We start from the raw sequence: 12185 nt of genomic DNA, 5'->3' as shown, positions 1-12185 counted from the left end.
TCTCTTGACTACAAAAAAGGCTCGCAAAACGACAATTCCCAGAATTCCATAGCATTGCGCCAGGGCAGTTTAAGTCGCGTCAATGGTTTATTATTTCTGCAGGACGATGCGTTGACGAGGAACGTTCCTGAGACGTTTCTAGGCCCTTTGGGTCCAAAACACACTGCAGAAATAATCCGGTTTGAGAGCACTTTAGCTACCCTGGAGGATTCTGGGAACTGTCGTTTCGTGAGACATTCAGCCTCCTCTTTCAGAGAGCTCTGGTGCAACAAGGAACTACAGTTCCCAGGATTCCCTAGCACTGAGCCAGGGCACTTAAAGCGGTTTCAAACTGAATGATTTCTGCAGTGTGTTTTGGACCATAGTAAAAGCAGAGGAGAAGCTGCAGATGCGGGATGCGTTGGAAATCGCTGCACTGCAAATAAGGGAGGCTTAGCAACGGTCAGTTTAACTCCCTTAAATCCCTTGGAGGAGGAGGATGGACTATCACTCCCATAATCCCCCACTGCAATGATGGCAAGGGCATTCTGGGATTTGTCGCTGAAGCAGGGAGTTCCCCCCCCCCCCCCCCCACCAGCATGGGCTTCCTTACATACCAGTCCGCTTTAGATAACTAGCGACTGCCTCCTCCTTGCTGTCTAGATCAAGGGAAGTAATAGTGCCCCTCTATTCTGCTCTGGTCAGGCCCCACCTGGAATATTGTGTCCAGTTCTGGGCACCACAATTCAAAAAGGACATTGAGAAACTGGAGCGTGTCCAAAGGAGGGCGACTAAAATGGTGAAGGGTCTGGAAACCATGAAGCCCTATAAGGAGTGACTTAGGGAGTTGGGTATGTTTAGTCTAGAGAAGAGAAGGTTAAGATACGATATGATAGCTTTGACTGAGAGTTCCTGCATGGCAGAATGGGGTTGGACTGGATGGCCCTTGTGGTCTCTTCCAACGCTATGATTCTATGCTTCTATGGTCCATTGCCCCAAATGACCCTGGGTGGAAATGGAAGCTGCCATCTGGGTCTCACTGGGGCTCCTCCGACCTCTGCCCTCCATCCTACACCACTTTCTTGCACCCCAGACCTCTCCTCCTCTTTTCCTGGGCAGACACAGAATCACAGAGTGGGAAGAGACCCCCAAAAGGTCATCCAATCCAACCCCATTCTGCCATGCAGGAACGCAGCAAACGAAGGTACCCTCCTTCAGTGCCCCTCCTTGCCATGGAAGTCTTCCTTACCTGATGAATTTCTGACTGTCCTGCCAGGAGGAAAGCAGGCCATCCTATGTCCCTTGTGGTGGCTTTTCACAGCCTTGGAAATGACCAGAGCTCCTTTTGCAACTCCAGTCAGTAGCAGAGCACCTCCTTTGAAAGCATAAAGGTCTTGGGTTCAAATCCCTTGCGCCTCCACTTTCAAAGGGGAACAGCTGACATGGAGAGGAAAGAGGTGTCGCTTTGGAGGCAGTGGGGTCCCCTTGATATCTGGAGATCGGCATCTGGGATGAGGAGGAGGAGGAGGAGGAGTGTTTCCTATGCTTTTAAAGCGCCTCCCGGATCCGATTTGGATGCATCCGCACAACACCGTTTAATCGGGTTCGTATCACTTCCCTCTCCTCGCTTGCAGTTGCTATCTGTTTCCATTGAAGGCTTGAACCTGGGACCTTCTGCGCTGAAAGTACAGTATGTCGTTTTTTAACGATCTGGTGGCGAAGGAGATTTTTATTTGTGACACTCCACTTGGAACTTTCGGAATGAGGAACTCAGCCCTTTGACAGTTAAGCTATGTAACACCTACCCAATTCTCTCTCCTTCCTTCCTTCCTTCCTTCCTTCCTTCCTTCCTTCCTTCCTTCCTTCCTGTCTTCTGTCTTCTTTCATATACCCATTCTTCCTGCTGGGCAGTTTTAGATCCAAAGGATCAACGATCTCAAGGGGAAGCACTCCTTTTAGAGAGCTTAAAGGCATTGTTGAAATTAGGATTTCTCTTCCCTTTTGCCTCTCCGCATCCATGAAAAGGCCGTGATCCCATGCTTTACTACTGATATTCCTCATATATCAGAGCCCAAACCAGTCCTCCTCCTCACAAAGCTTCGTTTTTAGCTGGGATTGTAAAAATAATCTACTCTGAGCATGTGCAGAGTTCGATTTTTTCAGTTTGCTTCAGTCTCCGCCACTCGCGCTGTCAGGGCCAAAAACCGTGTTTGCTCTTGGTGCAAGCATTGTGGAGGGGCCTTCCAGTCTTTTCCAATTTATGGCGACCCTGAGGCGACCTTATCGTGTTTTTTCTTTTCTTTTCTTTCTTTCCTTCCTTCTTTCTTTGGTGAGGTTTGTTCAAAGGAGGCTTGTCATGGCCTTCCTCTGAGGCTGAGAGAGTGTGACTTTGCCCAATGGATTTTATGCCTGGGCTGTGAATCGAATCCTGATCTCTAGAGTTGTAGTCCAGCACTCAAACCACTGTGCCACACTGCCTCTCCCGTATAGAAAATACTGAATTATAGGTAGATAGATAGATAGATAGATGAGAGAGATATGATAGAGAGAGAGAGAGACGAGAGAGAGGGGGAGAGAGGAGACAGGAGAGGGAAAGATAATATCTATCTATCTAATTATCTATCTATCTATCTATCTATCTATCTATCTATCATCTCTCTCTCATCTATCTATCTTATCTATCTATCTATCTATCTATCTATCTATCATCTCTCTCTCATCTATCTATGTTATCTATCTATCTATCTATCTATCTATCTATCTATCTATCCTCTCTCTCTCTCTCTCTCATCTATCTATCTATCTATCTATCCTCTCTCTCTCTCTCATCTATCTATCTATCTATCTATCTATCTATCTATCTATCCTCTCTCTATCTATCTATCTATCTATCTATCTATCTATCTATCTATCTATCTATCTATCTTCTCTCTCTCTCATCTATCTTCTCTCTCTCTCTCTCTCTCTCTCTCTCTCTCTCTCTCTCGTCTGTCTGTTTGTCTAATCTGTTTCTGCTTCTTCTCCAGAACGGCTCAATCTCTTTTCAGGCTTCCTCTAAACCAGAGAGACGCCGGGATTTCCAACCGAGGCCCGAGAGCGGAGACCCAAGTCCTGCAAGGTTTGGGATTAGCTGTCTCTCCGCGGAGGACACGCGTGTCGGGAGGGTCGTATGAAACGGTGACCCGGGCTGTGCCTGGGTTTCCAAGGCCTGGAAGTGCTACAGATTCCCAGCACTGGAAGCAAGACTCATCTCCCGTCCTTTGCTGGGAGCCCAACTGCACTGCGGAGAAGGGACCTCGCCTCTTCAGATGGTGTTGTGTTTTCGACTTTTACACACACCGTACTCACACATCTCCGCTGCAATCCGTTGTGGTACAACTCCAAATCCTATAGGTTTACTCTGTACATCGGCCTCAGCTTTCAGCACACACACACACACACACACACACACACACACACGACACCGCTCCGAAAAAGAAATTCACATATAATTTTAACACGTAGCTATATATATTTGTAATTGAATTGCAAACAGTGCCTCTTATTAAGGCACACAACAATTCTCTATCTATCTATCTATCTATCTATCTATCTATCTATCTATCTATCTATCTTTGTATGCCACCTTTCTTCCCGGAGGGATCCAAGGCATCTCACAAATTATATATACACACACACACACACACACACACACACACACAATTTATACATTACAAATATATATTGAGTTGCAAGCAGTGCCTCTTGTTGAAGGCACACTACAACAATATTTATTTATTGATAGATAGATAGATAGACATATAGATAGATATTATAGATATTATTTACAAACTCACACACATGTTTATGTTAATATGTATGTATATCGTATCTGGGAGATGAAGTCGAAAACATCTGGAGCACAGATCTGGAGGACCAGTTTGGGAACCACTGTGTGAGATACACACACACACACACACACACACACGCACACACACATACATACACTGGTAGATAAATTATCACATGTGTGTGATTTTGTTCATCTATCAGTATAAATCATATATATATATATATATATACGTTTATATACTGATATATATCTTATATATACTGGCAGATGAAAGAAAACCACACACACATATATGATATTTTATCCATCTATATCTCTATCTATCTATCTATCTATCTATCTATCTATCTATCTATCTATCTATCAGATCTATATAATCTATCTATCTATATCGATCTATATACCTCTGGCTATCTGGCTATCTGTTATCATATATAATATAAATAGACATATACGCTAGATAGTTTATATAGCTTGATCTGAGATACATATACATACATATATATACATATACATACACACACACACACACACACACATATATATATATGCAACATAGAAGGATCCATGGTGATTTCTCTATTCCCAAACTGTTGCATAATAGGAATTTCTGGTCAGAAATGTGAAAAGCATCAAGTTCACCATCTCCTCTTGCCTCCACAGACTTGCTTGGAAATTGCACAGTGCATGGGGTGTGTATGTGTGTGTGTGTGTGTGTGATAAATGGCTTTGACTAGGAATTGCATCCAAAGAGTACTGTTTTATAAGAGATCACAACTCAACTCTCTGCTGCAAAGAACAGCCCCTGAGGCTCTTCTTTTGGATCAGAGATACCGAAGCATATATTCCTTGGAGGTCAGGAAGACCTTTGACGGAGGATCCTAGAAACGAAGAAGTGGAAAAGATGCTGAAGAGCAAAGACATACAACTGAGCCCTAAAGTGAGAATCGTTCAGGCCACTGTATTCCCCATCATCCCCATGTGCGGATGCAAGAGCTGGACAGTGAAGGAAGCAGACAGAAAGAAGATGATAGATAGGTAGATAGATAGACGAGATAGATAGATAGATAGATAGATAGATAGATAGATAGATAGATAGATAGACGAGGGAGGGAGGAGGAAATGTGGTACTTAGGATCCCATGGAGAGCCAAGAAGACCAACAAATGGGTTCTTGAAGGCTCTCCTCGGAAGCCAAGATGATGAAGTTGAGGCTATGGTAGTTTGGCCCCATCATAAGAAGGCACAATCACTAGACAAAACAATAATGCTAGGAAAGGTAGAGGGTAGAAGAAATAAAAGAAAGAGAGGAAGACCACAAACCAGATGGATTGACTCGATCAGGGGGTTATTATGGGCAAGGGCTTAATGCAGGATCTGGGCAAGACTACAGTGGAGGATAGGGATTCTTGGAGATGTCTCATCCACACTCAAGGGCAGCTAACAACAACAGTTTATTTTAATTCATCTAAGACCTCTCTCTTTGCAAGAGGAAAGGACTGGGCATGCGACACAAGGAGCAATGTCACTGAAACCAGCAGGATCTAAATAGTGCTTGCTTTCCTCGGATCCCAGCCTCTTGGACTAGGACTCCCAGAGACCTGGGTTCCAATCCCTGCTCAGGGATGGCGAATCACTGGATGGCCTTGGGCAGGTCACACTCTCTCAGCCTCCGGGGAAGGCAAGGGCAAACCTCTTCCGGAGACATCTGGAAGACAATTCCATGACAGCATCACCTTCTGAGTCCCCAAGATTGGACATCATAAAATAACCACAACCACAACCACTACAACTGTCCCTGGATTTGATTTATTTGGAGTTATTATTATTGTGTGCCTTCAAGTCATTTCCCACTTAATGGCAACTCTAGCCAGGGTTTTCTTGGCAGGTTTCTTCAGACAGGTTTGCCATGGCTATCCTCTGAGGCTGAGAGAGTGTGACTTGCCCAGGGTCACCCAAAGGGTTTCATGGCAGGACTTGAACCCTGTTCTCCAGGCTCCAGATTCCAACCACTACACCGCACTCGCTCTCTTATAGGGAATTAAAGGAACTCTTAAGATCTGCACTGCAGAAATAAAGCAGCTTGAGACTGCTTTAACTGCCTTGGCACCGTGCTATGGAATTCTGGGATTCGTCGTTTGGGGTTTCTAGTTTTCTACGTGCCACAATGAACTTATAAAGTCTCAAATTCACACTAAGAAAGTGTGAAAGAAAGAAGTTGGCAGCATGAGCTTTTGTAGACTTTATTCTCCTTCCTCAGATGCATTAGTTAGTTACTCTATAGAAGTAACTTTCTTTCCCTTGGGGAGACAAGCAGTTAGCAGTGGGGTGGCATGGCTGTTGCTGTTTTAACAGAAGATCTGTTCATGTACAAATAGTATTTTGCAGTTTGGAGAAAGAAGGGTTTTTCTGTCTGTACTGAGAACCCAGCCAGAGGAATATTTGAGCCAAAGGCGCTCCCTTGTGTCTAATATCGGAATGAAAGTGGCCTCTGAATTTCCTCAAATCCAAATCCTTTAAATACAAAACCACTTGGATTAAATTTTAAGCAGCAGCTTAGCTCTTAAAGAGCTCCATTTAGCCCAGGCAGGCTGCAGGCCAAGAAAGGGCTTTTACAAACATGAATGGATGGAAGGGGACTCTTCGTTGGTGCAGAGATGTTCAATTACTTTTCCAATTGTTATGGCAAGACAAGTTAATTTCTAAAAGGAAAGATTCAAAGGTATGTGGAAGTGGTGGAGAAAGGGTGACTGGAGGACCTCCTTTTCCAGTACATGTCCTACATTTTAGCCTTCTGTCCAGGAATAATTCCAAAATGCCCTCCATACTGAGCATGACTAAAGAAGCATGAATGTACATTTATACGATGTTTTTAGCTTTTCTTTTCCAATGTCTTCCATTTTGAGCCTGACTTAGAAGCATTGATTTACAGTGTTTTTAACATTCATTTTCTAGTGTCCTAACATTTTCTTAGGCAAGGGCATTGCAGCACTTCTTACAAAACATCTGAGCTGGAATTTAATGTACCATATTTTCCAGCGTATAAGACGACTAGGTGTATAAGATGACCCCCAGCTTTTCCAGTTAAAATATAGAGTTTGGTATATACTCACCGTATAAGACTACCCCTCTTCCAACACACACCAAATAAAAATTAAAAAAACATCAAATTTTATTTCAATATGGTAAATTTAATTCAAATGCTTATGACATGCAGGTACTTAGCAGGAAAACTTGTTGTATGCAAAGCCTGCTTGAATTGGTCAGCTCTCCCTGCCTGCCCAGCCCTCCCTGTCTCCAAGATTTTATTCTACCATACTTGTACAACATCTTCCCTCCTGCTTTCATATGGTTATCACATATGGAGGGGATGTGGCCATGGCCATTTTGAGCTCCCCCCATCATATGCGGCAACCACAGATTCTCCAGTCCGGCTCGGAAGTTTCAGCACCCATCCTATAAGACGGCACCCGGCATATAAGACAACCCCCAACTTTTGAGAAGATTTTCCTGGGTTAAAAAGTAGTCTTATACGCCAGAAAATACAGTAAGTAAGTGAATTCAGGGTCTATTTCTGGGCAGGAAGGCAGAGATACAGTTGACCCTCCACATTTGCGGCTTTGGTTTTTGCGGATTTGATGAATAGGTTCTCTTTAGGAATCTTAGGTCCTCCAGCATGACTCTGTGAACTTTATCACACTAGTGAGATCCTGCAGGCAAACGGGAGTTAAACATGAATTAAATTCAAATTTAAACAAAACCTGCAAATTCGGGGAGTTTATCACACCGAATTGCTTCCAAAACGAAATAACGCAAAGTTAAACCACAGTTAAAGCGGAGAAAACTGGCAGCTTTTTACTTTCTGGATGTTCCAAAAGTAAAAAGCTGCCAGTTTTCTCTGCTTTAACTGTGGTTTAACTTTGCCTTACTTCACATTAACTGCGACATCGTGTGATAAACTTTGGGCATTTCTAGGTTTTCGTCGCATTAAATCGCATTTAACTCCTGTTTGCCTGTGGGATCTCACTAGTGTGATAAACCCCTATGACCAACTTTCACCAGAAGTTGTGTGAATTAGATATTCCTAGAGAGAACAATTCTGAAGGCATTTTTAGGTCTTCCAGAACAATTCTATAGCCACCTTTTGGCAGATGTTGACCACAGAGTTGCCCTGGAGGACCTAGAGATTCCTAGAGAGGTGTTCTCTCAGGTTAAAAAAATAGTTTATTATTGTGTTTTCTCCACTTTCAGGGTGTGTGTGTGTGTGTTGGGGGGTACTGTGTCCCTAACTCCAGCGAGGGCCCACTGTATTTCCTCATTACACCATTATGAGCTTGGAGAAGAGATTATGGAGAGGTAATATGATAGCTGTCTTTAAATATGTGAAAGGATGACAAGTAGAAGATGGAGGAAGCTTGTTTTCTGCTGCTCCAAAGACTAAACATGAACCAAAGCATTCCAATAGCGATAAAAAAAGTTCCACCTAAACATTAGGAAGAATTTTCTGATGGTAAGAACTGTTTGATAGTAGACTGTCTCAGAGAGAAATGGGTTCTCTTTCTTTGGAGGTCTATGAACAGAGTTTAGATGAACATCCTTGGGGAATGCTTTCGTTGTGTATTCCTGCATGAAAGGGGGTTGAACTAGTGATTCCCAAACTTTGGTCCTTCTGGTATTTTGGACTTCAGCTCCCAGAATCCCAGACCATTGGCAAGGATGGCTGACACTTCTGGGAGCTGAAGTCAAAACAGCTGCAGGACCAGAGTTTGGGAATCACAACTCTGTTTCTATTGTTCTATGAAATCCCTACGCAGAAAGATGAGATTTTAGCAAATCATTCCCCAAGCTGTGTTTTGCGACAGGCAGCTGCAAGCAGCAAGAAGTCACTTATATTTGATCAATGGGCATTTAGACATCTTTTCCTCTTGTAGCAGAACTCTATTGGCTATGAATCATCGACAGTCTGAGCAGCACAGAGAAAAGAATCCTATGAGAGCGGCCAAGACCGGAAATCCTAATGTGCTCCTGGGCACTAATTCCAACATTTAATCAAGATCTGATTACCAAGAAGGGAGATGGGATATAAAAATTCTATAAAGGGTTTTACAACTTTTCACTCTCATTCATAATTCACACTTCATTGGTCCCCATTATGGCATCCAACGTGGGAAGAAAACTGGGGCGATTTTGCTAGAATTACAACAGAAGGATGCCTGCCAACTCAGTGGCCAAATGAAAGCTGTATGCTGATTTTCTAAAGCTTCTAAAGCCCTTAGAGTGTTATTTTTTTCTTTGTACAACTGCTTATTCTAAAAATAAACAGAGACACCTTCTGGGATCTACAAGAGCCTTGCCTCAAGTGCTATATGAGGTTCTATGCATACATGCACACACACACAAAACCACACAGACTCACAGACTAGGGATTCCCATGTCAGAAGGTCAGTAAATGTAGCCCAGGTTTTGGATAGCTCTAAAGAAACAGGCTGAACCTAACTTGGGAGAGAGGACTCAGTACCTTGAATAAGTCATTTAAAGGTGGAACTGAAACCTGGAACGGAGTCACTGCCCCACTGACATGGGACCCAACAGTCAACCTTGGTTGGAGAAAGCGAAGGCATACATTAACAAAACAAGAATATTAATGTGGTAAAGAAAAACATTTTGGCTTTTGCCTCCCTAGGCATTACAAATCCACAATCTTGACCAAAACAATAACAACCATTTCCGAAGAGCTTAGCTCAGAACATGATAGCTTATTTAATTTGTCAGTTATTGGAACAGAAATGCCATCTGAACCATATACAGTTGAAACAGAGAACCTATGAATGTAAAAACTGGACACTACAGTGCTGCATCCACTCATTGTGGAAGACAACACTAAGCATCATTCATCCACTATTTATGCCTAGCCTCAGAATATGCCATTGTCACTGTTCTGCAAGTGTCACTTTTGCTACCATACATTTTGATTCATATCAGAAGAGCTGGAAAAAGGTGGAATCCAAAGGTTTTCCTATAATACTTTAATGTTTCTTCTTCTTAGTCATTTGAATATCCAGGTGGTTCAAGTTCTAATACATATCTGGTGTGACATAAGTGATATATGCGGTTCTATGCATACATGCACACACACAAAACCACACAAACTCATGAACAATGTGAAGATAATAAAAAGATACCAGCAATTGTTTGTGATAGTCCTTGTCTTTACTCTGTGGCTGTTCCCCTTTCAGTTCAAAGGGAAGCCCTCCGGATGTTGCAGGAGTGCAACTCCCATCAGCCCTGGTAGCCAATGGTGAAGATTTTCAGGAGTTGCAGGCCTGCAACATCTGTAGGTCTTCACAGTTCTCAACTCTGTCTTAACATCTTGTTGTTCAGAGTGGGAATTGTGTGGCCTCCAGATTTTGATGAACTGCAGCTCACAGCATCCTTCATTAGTGCCTGAAGAATGAGATTTGCATGAGGCCCTCCACACTGTCTTCTACCAATGACAGCAAAACACTGTGTGAGGATGGGGGAAGAGGGTCTTTGTGGTGGTACCCCATTTCGACAATGCTCTTTCCTTGGAGTCCTGATTGGCACAAATTTTATTCAGGAAGGAGGACATATGAAATGCTGACTGCATTTAAAACAGCATTAAAAACATATCTCTTCTGGCAGGCCTATTTAGTTAATTTTAAATCACAACATTTTAATCTGTATATGAACTCTTATGAGCGTATTTTAATGATTTTATAGTATTGTATTTTAACTGTGGGTTTATGTATTTTTAATTGGGTTTTGTTTTTTAACATGCTGTACCCCATCTCGAGCCCTGAGGAGGGGTGGGAAAGAAATGATGATGATGATGATGATGATGATGATGATGATGATGATGATGATGATATTTTTAAGTTGAATCAGCCACTCTGGAGCAATAGGAAACAATATGCTCCATCATCTACATGACAGATATTTAAAGAGGTTCTTAATTGTCTTTCCTTTGGGCTAATCCTATCCAACTCCTATCACCTTTTATCACAGGGTTTCGGGCATATTCACACATTATTTTACTTTAACTGTCATGGTTCTATCCTATGGGATCCTATGGCTGGCCATTTAGAGAGGAGTTTTAGCATTCTCAGCCAGATAGCTCTAGTGCTTCACCAACCTACAGCCCCAAGGATTCCACAGGATGGAGTCAAGGCAGTTAAAGTGGAATAATTGTGCTATAATTCTGTAGTGTGTATAGCCCCCTTGTCTTATAGCAAAAAGAAAAGAACAGAAATCTCAGCATGTGAGTTTAAAATTTGTTTCAGTTTAATCACAAAATATACTGGAATTTAACAAACTTAACTGGGAAATTATATACTTTCCTTGGGTACAGGACGGAAAGAGAGCAAACCATCTCAGAGCATCAATCTTCTGGCAGACCCCACGCTGAAATCAATGGCAGAGTCCTGCTACTTAGAAAATTTTGGCACGCCGAGGCCCAGAGTCAAGCAACTGGAAATCATTAAATTGATGATCTAAGTGGTGTGCAGGAAAAATGTGATTATTATGTGTACATTTTTATGATTTTTTTTGAAAAAATCTCCGTATTTCAGCATTTTCCTTCCCTTCAAGGTCTCTGACGAGGGAGGGGCGGGGCAGGCATTGATTAGCACTTTCAGACTAAATCATAAAGTCCAGCACATTTTGCTTGTTACAGATGATTTTCCCCCCCGAAAGCAAAGAACACGGGATGTTAGTTTCACATTAAGAGCAATATATTGAAAAAAGTCAACTGGGTCATTCTTTATTTTATGTTTCTCCGGGGCATGCGGGGGACAGATTAATCCATCAAAGTAAAAGTCAAATCATATGAATGCTTATCCAGAACTATGTCCCTTTTGGTTTCATGGGATTTAATTCTTAATCACGAATGGGGAAAATGTGGCCCACATGACACATATTGCCCAAGGTCCTGTTTGAGACACCCAGCATCCCTTCTCCAAAATTGCATTTTTAATTTTTTTAAAATAAAAAAATGTCCATGTTTCCTATGGAAATAATTTAATTTCATGTTACTTACCAGTGGAAAAAGGCCTCTCCTGGGCCTGTAACAGCCCAGGGGCGCATCTACACTGTAGGATGTTTGACACCACTTTAAGTGCTGTAGCTCCAGTCTATGGAATCCAGTGAGTGAGGCTGCGACTATCAGTCTGTCACAATTTTTCACTGCAGCCTTGGTGCTGGTGAGACAGGGCTGGGAATGTCATCTCCCTTGCACCCTGATCAGCAGCTGAACTGGCTTCCTTTGCTCAATGTGGCTGCTGTTATGGTGTGCCTGGGGTCAGACCAAGAGATGTTGGTAAGATCCTTATTGCATGAGAAAAGAAAGCCGAAACAGA

Source organism: Sceloporus occidentalis, unplaced genomic scaffold (genome assembly GCF_023333645.1).
Source record: "Sceloporus occidentalis isolate IW3139 unplaced genomic scaffold, rSceOcc1.0.p SCAF_5, whole genome shotgun sequence".
Lineage (NCBI taxonomy): Eukaryota > Metazoa > Chordata > Lepidosauria > Squamata > Phrynosomatidae > Sceloporus > Sceloporus occidentalis.
This window is presented reverse-complemented; position numbering follows the sequence as displayed.